Here is a 9739-nt window from a genome sequence, read left to right on the forward strand (position 1 = left end):
TCTTAGAAATATAAGCTTTCTATTTTTTTTACTTAATTAATTCAACTTTATAATGACCAAACACAGCTGGCATAATACTTTTGAAAAAAAAAATACAAGGGTACAATGGACTCTTGTTGAAGGCACACACTGGAGAAGAGAACACTGTTCTCCAGTTTTCAGTGGACCATAAGTATCGCTTCTCAGCACAGTTCATGGAAAAAATAGTGCCTCGATTTAACTGTTAAATTGGAGAAACCATTTCCATTAAATACAGATTTCCTTTCTTCTCTCCATATAGGAAAAGTGTAATGTTTGGGGAAGAGTTTTGGGGAGCTTTAAGTCACATGAAGACAGAACTCTTTAAAAAGTATTTAAAAACATATATCTTATGAAAATTTATTTTTCACCAATTATCTTTTCATTCTCACTTTGCTATTTCCACAGAGTATAGTTAGTTTTCTCTTAAATTTGTTTCTGATTCTCATATACTTAGCCATTCTATCATTAATGAATAACTCAGTCTTCATCATGACTGGAAAATTTATTGGCTATATTTAAGGAAATAAACAACTATGCATAACTTCAGACAATATGAATTTACACAATCCTAAGTATTTTACACATTACAAATTGTAAACCATCTTCATAATCAGAAAATACCATAATTTTTATTCATGTATGTTTTCCATAAGACTTTTCTTCTTAGTTTGGGGGTAATAAGATACAAATAACTGTTAAAAGAGTAGGATAATTCTACAGAATATATGAAATGGAACTAAAACACAGTATAAATCAAATCTGTAATATGCTGCTGATGGTGGTCTCTGGAAAATCCAAGAAAAAACAAATTAATGCTGTCAATTTATGCCTAAGTAATTCTTAGTCATTCCTTATGTTCTATATATCTATATCTATATAATATATATAGTTGTTTCCTTAAAAATTATGTATGTATGTATGTATATATATATATATATAATGTATGCATAATAATATATAACATGTATACATGTGTATAATTAACATAAACTTGTTATCCCCCCGTTTGGCTTTTGTTTTAATGAAAAGTTTGCACAAAAGATACCCTTCCATTTCTCTGCCTAGATTTACAGGTCTGGAACTCAGTGTTTAACAGTTTTGGGGGAAACATGGGGAATGAAATCTGGTTGCCACCATTGGCAGGTAGTTTCTAGAACAACGGCAACATTACACACCATGGTATGTGGCCTGGAAACGAGGTGCGCAAGGTGCACAACAGCCCTGGGTGACGCAGTGCGGAATCCCCTGGTGCAGAACCTACCTATGCCCTTTCCTTCCACAGACTGAGTCCTTTGGTCAATCCACCGCATAGCTCTCACCAATGAGTGTGCGCAGTGTGGACTCATTTCTTTCACATCCCCCAAAAAGCTTCCAATCCAGACACTGTTTTTCTCCTTCTCTAGAGAAAACCTTCAGCTCTCAGCTGGGAGGGAACTGATTTCTGGGAACAGAAAGGCACAGGGAACAGGAGGCGCTGAATACTTTTTGATAGACCCCTGCTTCACTTTCTGATCTTGTGACACTTTGGTAAGGGTATACCCAAGGTGCCTGTTCCTGAGCTTTGGAACCTTTCAGTGCAAGAGTAAGGTTGCACCTTGACCTTCTCCACTATTAGTTCAGGATTCCACTTTCTGTGTTTTCTGTCGATTATACTTTCTACATTTGATATTGTGTTGCCCTTCTCTTCATTTATAATCTATTTATATTTATATTTTTTTGTGTATATGTGTTTAAAAAATCCCACTATTGTCTTTCTAGGGGCATTTTCCAAAGCAAAGGAGATAGATTTATAAATTCAGTACAGTGATTCTAGGTGAAAGAATTGCAGGACTTTGAACATAAGTTGTATCTTATCATCTGTTCTTTGTATCAGTGAGATTTTAAAGCTAGGAGAAGAAGGCTTGAAACAGTATGTGTGTGTGTATGGGCGGAAATCCTAAAATGATCATTAGTAAGAACACGGGGGTATCTTGAAGACAGCCACAATGGTATAGCACAGCCTGATTAGGTTTCCTGTGGAAATATTTTCTTCTCCCATTATATGTTATTGCCATACTTAACAGGAAGATAATGTGAATTATCATCAATTATCAGTTAAATTAAAAATGTTATTGAAATTAACAAAAAAAGGCAGAGTAAAACAAAACACCAAAATATATATGCTACAACATGTCACCTAGAATGCCCAGTATGACAATTTCTTATTCACCCACAGTTTGCCCTGGCCTTAGGCTCACTCAGCAAACCACAGAGCAGTTACCTGGCAGGTTTCAAACACACTAAAACTGACTTATACATTTGAAGGTAACATTTTAAAACTGTTTTCCCCTCGTTTTCCTAGACAATATTTATATGGAGAAATTGGATCTTTAAGAGGTAGAATATACTTTTTTCTGGAATCAGACTTACAATATGAGGAAATGTATATCAATGTAAATTTCATTGTTCAGAAGTATTTATCCTGATTTGTAACATTAAACTTGTCTTATCAATAATAAACTCAATAAATAAAAATTATACAAAATTTTACTAGTATGTAAACATTTCTTCAACTTCCCATTTGTTTACTATATGGGATGCAATAATTATGTGTTTTGAGGAGTATTACTAATTACCTAGTAATTTTCTTACAATTAGCCAAAGAATTTTGTTGATTTGGAGGAGGAAAAAATAATATGGCAGATAAAGAAGGAAATAAGTAATGAATTCAAGATAAAACTTCTATCCAAGATTTGGATTATATTCTTTTACCATGAATTAATAAATTGAAATATCGGTGGCATGGCCAGCAGAGCATCAGATGCGTTAGCCTTACTGTCAGAGACAAATGCAGTCAGTCTCCTTTTGTCATGGAATGCAGTTATCCAAGCTAGAAAAGAAATGGAATGTCATGAATATGTCTCCTTATTTAAGTTAGCAAAGAAGGTTCTCTCTCTCCCTCTTACACACACACACACACACACACACACACACACACACACACACTGAATTTAGCTCAAAAAGACACAATGGGAATGCGTGAAAAGTTAATTCATAAACTTAGTATAGGAGGAAGCTTGGTACAGAAGGAGAGAAAAAGAACTCTCTGAATTTATGAATTTTATACTGTGTGTTCAGACATGGTGTGTATCTTTATTATGTAGAAGATTACTTTGGAATGGGATATTTTCTTAATTTAATGCATTATATTATCTCCCAGAAGAAGAGCTCAATGAAGTATAAATTATAAACCAGAATATAGTTTAATAGAAGAAAAGTAACAAAATGAGATCACCAAGATATAGTCTTGTATATCAAAGATACATATATGTGTTGACTTTCTATACTCAACTCAATTTTGTGCCTAAAACTTGTAAAGATATTTGCTTTGTCATTTTCTAATGCATGTTCACCATAAAGCACTTCTGAATTTTTTTTAAATTTTCTACATTTTTTATTAGTGTCTTAAATTGTACATAATAGTGAGATCTGTTGTTCCATGTGTGTGCATGCATACAATATCACAATATAAATTGTTCAGTATAACTCCCCTGCATGTCCCACTCTCTCCCTAGCCCTTGGCTCTTTCTTCTATTCTACTGATCTCTCTGATTTTCATGAGATTCATTACCCCTTCCTTTCTTTTCCTGTAGCTTCCATAAGTGAGTGAAAATATACAATGCTTGATCTTCTGAATTTGGTTTATTTTGCTCCTGTGACTAAAAGAACTAACAAGAATAATTTTAAAGGAGAAAAAGTTCACTTGGGGCTCAATGTTTTGGATCTTAGTCCACTGACAGCTGGCTTCATTCTTTGGGGCTCAAGGAGAGGCAGAACATCATTGGGGAAGAGTGGCTTAGGAAAGCAGCTCAAGACATCACATCAGAAAGCAGAGAGAGAGCTCCACTCAACAAGAATAAAATATATACTCTCCATGCACGCTTCCAGTGACCCACTTCCTCCTCCCAAAACCTACCGGTCTACAGTTACCATCCAGTTAATCCCTATTAGGATTAGCTCACTGATTAGTTTAAAGTTCTCCTAACCCAACCATTTCAGTTCTAAACCTTCTTGCATTGTCTCACACAAGGGCTATTGGGGGACGCCTCACATCTAAACCATAACAGAAGCCTACAGTATTTTTTTCTACCCACTCAATGCACTTATATTATATGTTGAGTTTTGCACTACATATCTTAGAAAGGTGATTGTGTTTCATTCAGAGAGCCAGAGTGAGGGTATATGAGGAGGAATGACTGGAGAAATGAAGCTGCTTACCTTGGCAGAAAAAAAAATTTGGAGCAGATAGAAAAATGTGCGGGATGACAGGGACTTCAAAATCTACAAAGGGTATTACATGCAAAAATAAATGCACCCCATTCTGTTTCCCTGGTTTCTAATGTCTTTTACCAAAGCATGTGTTTCTATATTATTTTATTTCACTGATCTCCACAATTTCAATATCAAGGCATCTTGACCCTTATTATCCTTCAACTCAAAAATTCCTAAATTCTACCTTAATTTGTTGGTCCTGTTTGTCTTTATATTTCTCATGATTGAAAAGAAATAATTATTATTGTTGTTTCTTGAATTTGTAACACTTTGGCACAGTTGAAGCTTTTCAACCCTTTCAGTATCTTGGCAAATAAGTCTGAGACAAAGGACAATAATTGCAATTTGGCAGTGTTTTTATCTTGAATTATTCACTAGTTTTTATTAGAAATTCTTGAATAACACTACCAGAACTTATCATGTTCAGTGGAAAGGGATTTGTCCCTGTTTAGACAATATTTTCAAAGCTGAATTAAATTAAAGTTTCATATGAAGCAGCAAACACATTTTTAAAAGTTACGTTGTTGTCCTTTTTGCTGACGTTTTAAATACAAACTGAAGTTCTTTAAAAGGCTTTCTAATAGGTATTCAATGTAACTGAACAAAATAGGTCTAGGATATGAAAAACAAGGAATAATGTTATACCCCCAGTTCACTAATCCCTTCAACCTATTTAATTGCATAATATTATTATTGATATTATTTTCACTGCCTTATACATTTTTGGAAATGTTAGACGTGATTAAAACTGAATATGTCCTCCGATCTACTTAATTTCCATAAGTTACTATTTTAAATAAATTATAACTGAACATATTTATGGACTAATTCCTCTTACTGGATGAATTTGGAATGTGTAGTCTTTACATGCAATCACATAACACACATGAATAGAGCAATAACATAGGTTCATTTCAGCGTAATTTATTTTTAAGGTTAAATCAACTGATGCTTTGAAAACACTATAATGCACCAGGATCTATTTAAATTACTTTACATACTTTAACTCATTAACTGATGGTAGGTGTTATTACTAGCTCCATACTACCTATCAGACAACATAGGCATGGGGAAGCTCAGACTTGCTTAAGGTCACGCAGATGGGAATTATTGAGCTGGATTCAAGTTCAGGTGATGAGATTCCACAGTGTGCCCCAGCTTCCATCATATTAAAGTGCTTTGTTGAAGATAAGAAATGTGTTTGTGAACTTTGAATTTTATGATACATATTTTATATAATTAAAGTTGTTATTCCCATGTGGTTAGTCAACTTTGGTCACTGTGACAAAACACCTGAGAAAAACCCCTTAAAGAAGGAAAGATTTATTTTGGTTTATGGTCTCAGAGGTTCCAATCCATGGTCATCATTGGGGTCTGTTTCACTGGTCTTGTGGTGAAGCAGAACATCATGGTGTAAGGGGTTTGGTAGAGGAAAGCTACCTCATGGTAACCAGGAAGCAGAAAGAGGGAAGGGGAAGAAAAGGATGGAAGTAAAATAGCAACCTTTCAGGAGATGCCCCCAGTGATTTGCTTCCTCCAATTATACTCCATCATTCAATATGAATCTATCAATAGATTGATCTATTGATGAGACAGATCTCTCATGAACCAGCCATGTCCCCAAAACCCCACTTTCAACACTGTTGCATTGAGAGTAAAGCCCTTGAGCCTTTGGGGGAACATTCCAGAGCCAAAGTAGAACACATTACATAAAGGATTTTAATTTAATAAATTTATAAGTATTGATTCCATTCTTTAACTGAGACATTTTTGCATTTCACTGCAGATATGAAAAACTATTAAAGTAAAGCATTTCAATATTCATACTTCATCAAAGTATGAGGAATAGTCTAACCATACTAAATAATTCAGGAAATTTTCTTTGATTTCCTGTTATGCCTGTAATGCACTTAGAATTTTAAATAGAAGTCTCAGTTTAAATATGAATATCCAACATCCGCTACGGTGCACACTGGATACCCCTTTCAGAGGGTTTCCAAAGTCAGGCCACATTCAAATCCCTTCAGCGCTGTGTACAATGGCTCTACTTACTGAAATGTATAGAGAACCTTAAAGCATCAGTGAACTGCACAGGATTTTTAATTAACAGAACAAAACTCATAGTACCTTCATTGATTTATTCATTCACCCAATATTTGTTCAACACCTACTTTGGACTCACCCCCATGTGATTCATGATGAGGACCTATCCTTTGGAGTGGTTATGTTCATATCGAGTCCACAGTCTCCTTTTGACATGGAAGAATCAACTCTATTACCAAGCTGTTCACAAATGCTTCTTCCTTCACATCGTTGGTACCTAACTCCTGCCAGAATATCAGTGTGCCCAGCTCCTGCCTAACAGTGCTCTTCCCTGGAGTCTCCCAAAGAGCATATGCTAGCTATCACTCAAGCCCTGGTACTAGGTTTGTAGCAGGAATTTGATCTATCTACTTCCTAGTCCTCCTATCTCTGTTGCCCCTCAATTTCCTGTTAATCCCCCTCCATCTCTCATCACATCTTCTTCTCCAAACAAATCTTATTTTCATTGTGGATCTCAATAGTGCTATAGATAGCCCATCAGCTCTCACCACCCATCTTGTGATCACAGTTTGAAATGTGCCACCACAAATAACTGTTTTCCATATTAAGCAGGAGATAGAGAAATCTCATTGCCACAGAGCTTTCCTGGTTTAAAACTATCAAATTTTTTCCCTAAAAACTGTTAGATTACTTCATATAAATGCAGCACATTTTTATATGTTACAGTTGGAATGATAGTTCTACAATTTAAATATGATTTTGAAAATTCTGTCATTATACCTTATTGTAATTCTTGAAGAAATTGTCTAAAATTTGTTTTCCTCATCAAGGAACTAAGAAATATACCTGAAATTATAAAGACTACAAAGAATAGTAGGATAGAGTAGAAAAATAGTGGGTTAGAACAGAAAAAAAACAGGACTAATATTGTAGCATTCATATTTGAGAAAGAAAGTGGAGAGAGAAAGATTTATTTTAAGAAATTGACTCAAATAGTTGATTGGACACTGACAAGCCCAAAATCTGTAGTACAAGTCATCTGCTTGGAGGTAAGAGATATGGTCTTGAGTCTTTTTTTTATATATTTTTTTAGTTGTTGATGGGCCTTTATTTTATTTGCTTATTTATATGTTGTGCTAGGAATCAAACCCAGTGCCTCACACGTATGAGTCAAGCTCTCCAGCACTGAGCTATAACTCCAGCCCCTAGTTTGAGTCCTTTTTAAAGAAACTATAGTCTTTCTTTTTACATCCATTGACTGATTAAACAACTTCTCTGATTTAATAAAAGGTAACCTGCTTTATTCTAAGTCTTCTAATTTAAATATTAATAACATAAAAGTACCCTCACATCATCATCGAAACTAGTGTTTACCAGAGCTGGGTGTCATAGCCTAGCCAAGTTGCCACATAAAATTAATCATCACAAACAGAAAGAAAAAAATGGAAAACTGAAGTATGCATCTATGTAAACAATTGTACAGTTATACTGATCAGATTTTAGGCAGTATCTGTTGATTGTGACGAATATGTGCAGTGCTTTAACAAGTGTAAAAATAAAATCAAGGCAGAGTACCATCTACATAGATAAAACTAAGAATATTGCCCGGCATGAAACTTGGAAATAATTTAACTATACATCCTATATATATGCTCATATATTTTCCATATAGGTCTGTTTATTTATTTATTTATTTACTTTTGATAAAAACTCAGATTCTTCTAGGGTCAAAATGTGAAGATATCAATTTCTTCAGTTTGAATTTGAAATGTGCTTTATCTAAAAATTACCAAAAAATTGGCTGTATACTAATCATAGTACCCTGGTTTAAAACAAAACAACAATGAAACCTATGGGCAGAGCAGTGACTATAAGAAAACCAGTTACATACCTCTACATTGAGATAAAGTACTATTAAGATGGAATATGGGATACATCAGTCAAGATATTGTCCTATTATCCATGTTGCTATGGTTTGGATGTGAGGTGTTCCCCAAAAGATTATATGTGAGACAGTACAAGAAGGTTCGATGCAGAAATGATTGAAATATGAGAACCTCAACTCAATGAGTGAATTAATCACAATAGGAATAATTGAGTGGGAACTGAAGGCAGATAGGGAGATATGGCATGGCTAGAAGAAGTGGTTCATTGGGGCCATAGCTACAGGGTATATATTTTGTATCTGGTGAGTAGAGTCTTCCTCTCTCTCTCTTTCTCTCTCTCTCTCTTCTAATCATCATGTGAGCTGCTTCCCTTTGCCACAGTCTTCTGCCATGATGTTCTGCCTCACTTCAAGTCCTGAGCAAGGGAGCTGGGTGTCTATGGATTGAAACCTCTGAAACCTTAAGCCCTGTAAATAAGCTTCTCCTCCTCTAAAACTATTCTTGTTGGTTCTTTAAGTCACAGTCAAGTCTGACTAAAACACTGGTGAATTTATGGTTGCATCTGTCTTAGCTACAAAATATAATATGATATACAGGACACCATTATTATTTCCAACCAGGAGAATTCATTTAACAAGAGAGTAAATGCTGACTCTTGGTGTCTAAAAGAAATAAACAATAACAATGGCAAAACTGTATGGGGTTAAGTTGTGGCATGCCTGAAGTAATTCTTAAGGGCACATATGGTTTGTTCAAAGTCACAGATCAGATTGAGCTGTGCTTAGCTGGGGATCACTTGCTTCAGGTTCCTGACTTCAGCAAATGTCTGAACTCAGGAGACATAAATCAAAGCAGAAACAAACAGAACTGATAAGCTTTGGGATATCTAGTCCACCACTGATTAATAGTATTACATGATAATACTGAAATATAAGGTTCTCAGGCAAATTTAAATCTTAGCCATATTTTAATAGGTAAAATTAATTTCAGAACAGTTAATTTACCCAATATATCTTGTGTATTAACATTTAAACATGCAATCATAAAATTATCACAACGTTAATATATTGTTCTATTTTCATATTACGACTTTGAAATCCTGAATTTTATACTTATATAACATCTCAGTCCATACTACCCTTAACTCAAGTGCTCAGTACTCATACGATTCTTACAACTGTTATATTTGACAACCCAAGCCTGGTCCTTCCCACCATGTTTGAGCCACTGAATTAAATAAATTAAGCCTATTTCCACAATCTGGGAATTGAACATGGATGAAGAGTATCATATGTGGGTTAAATCTGAGGTAACTTAGAAAATAGGCAAACCTACTCACTCTAGAGAAGGACTTTTTCTGTTTTTGTTTGTTTGCTTGCTTGTTTGATTATTTTTACAAGTATTTATGTATTTTATCTATTTTTAATTTTATTGTAACATTAAATTATACATAAATGTGGGCTTCATTGTTACATATT

This window comes from Ictidomys tridecemlineatus, chromosome 13, assembly GCF_052094955.1.
Source record: "Ictidomys tridecemlineatus isolate mIctTri1 chromosome 13, mIctTri1.hap1, whole genome shotgun sequence".
Taxonomy (NCBI): Eukaryota; Metazoa; Chordata; class Mammalia; order Rodentia; family Sciuridae; genus Ictidomys; species Ictidomys tridecemlineatus.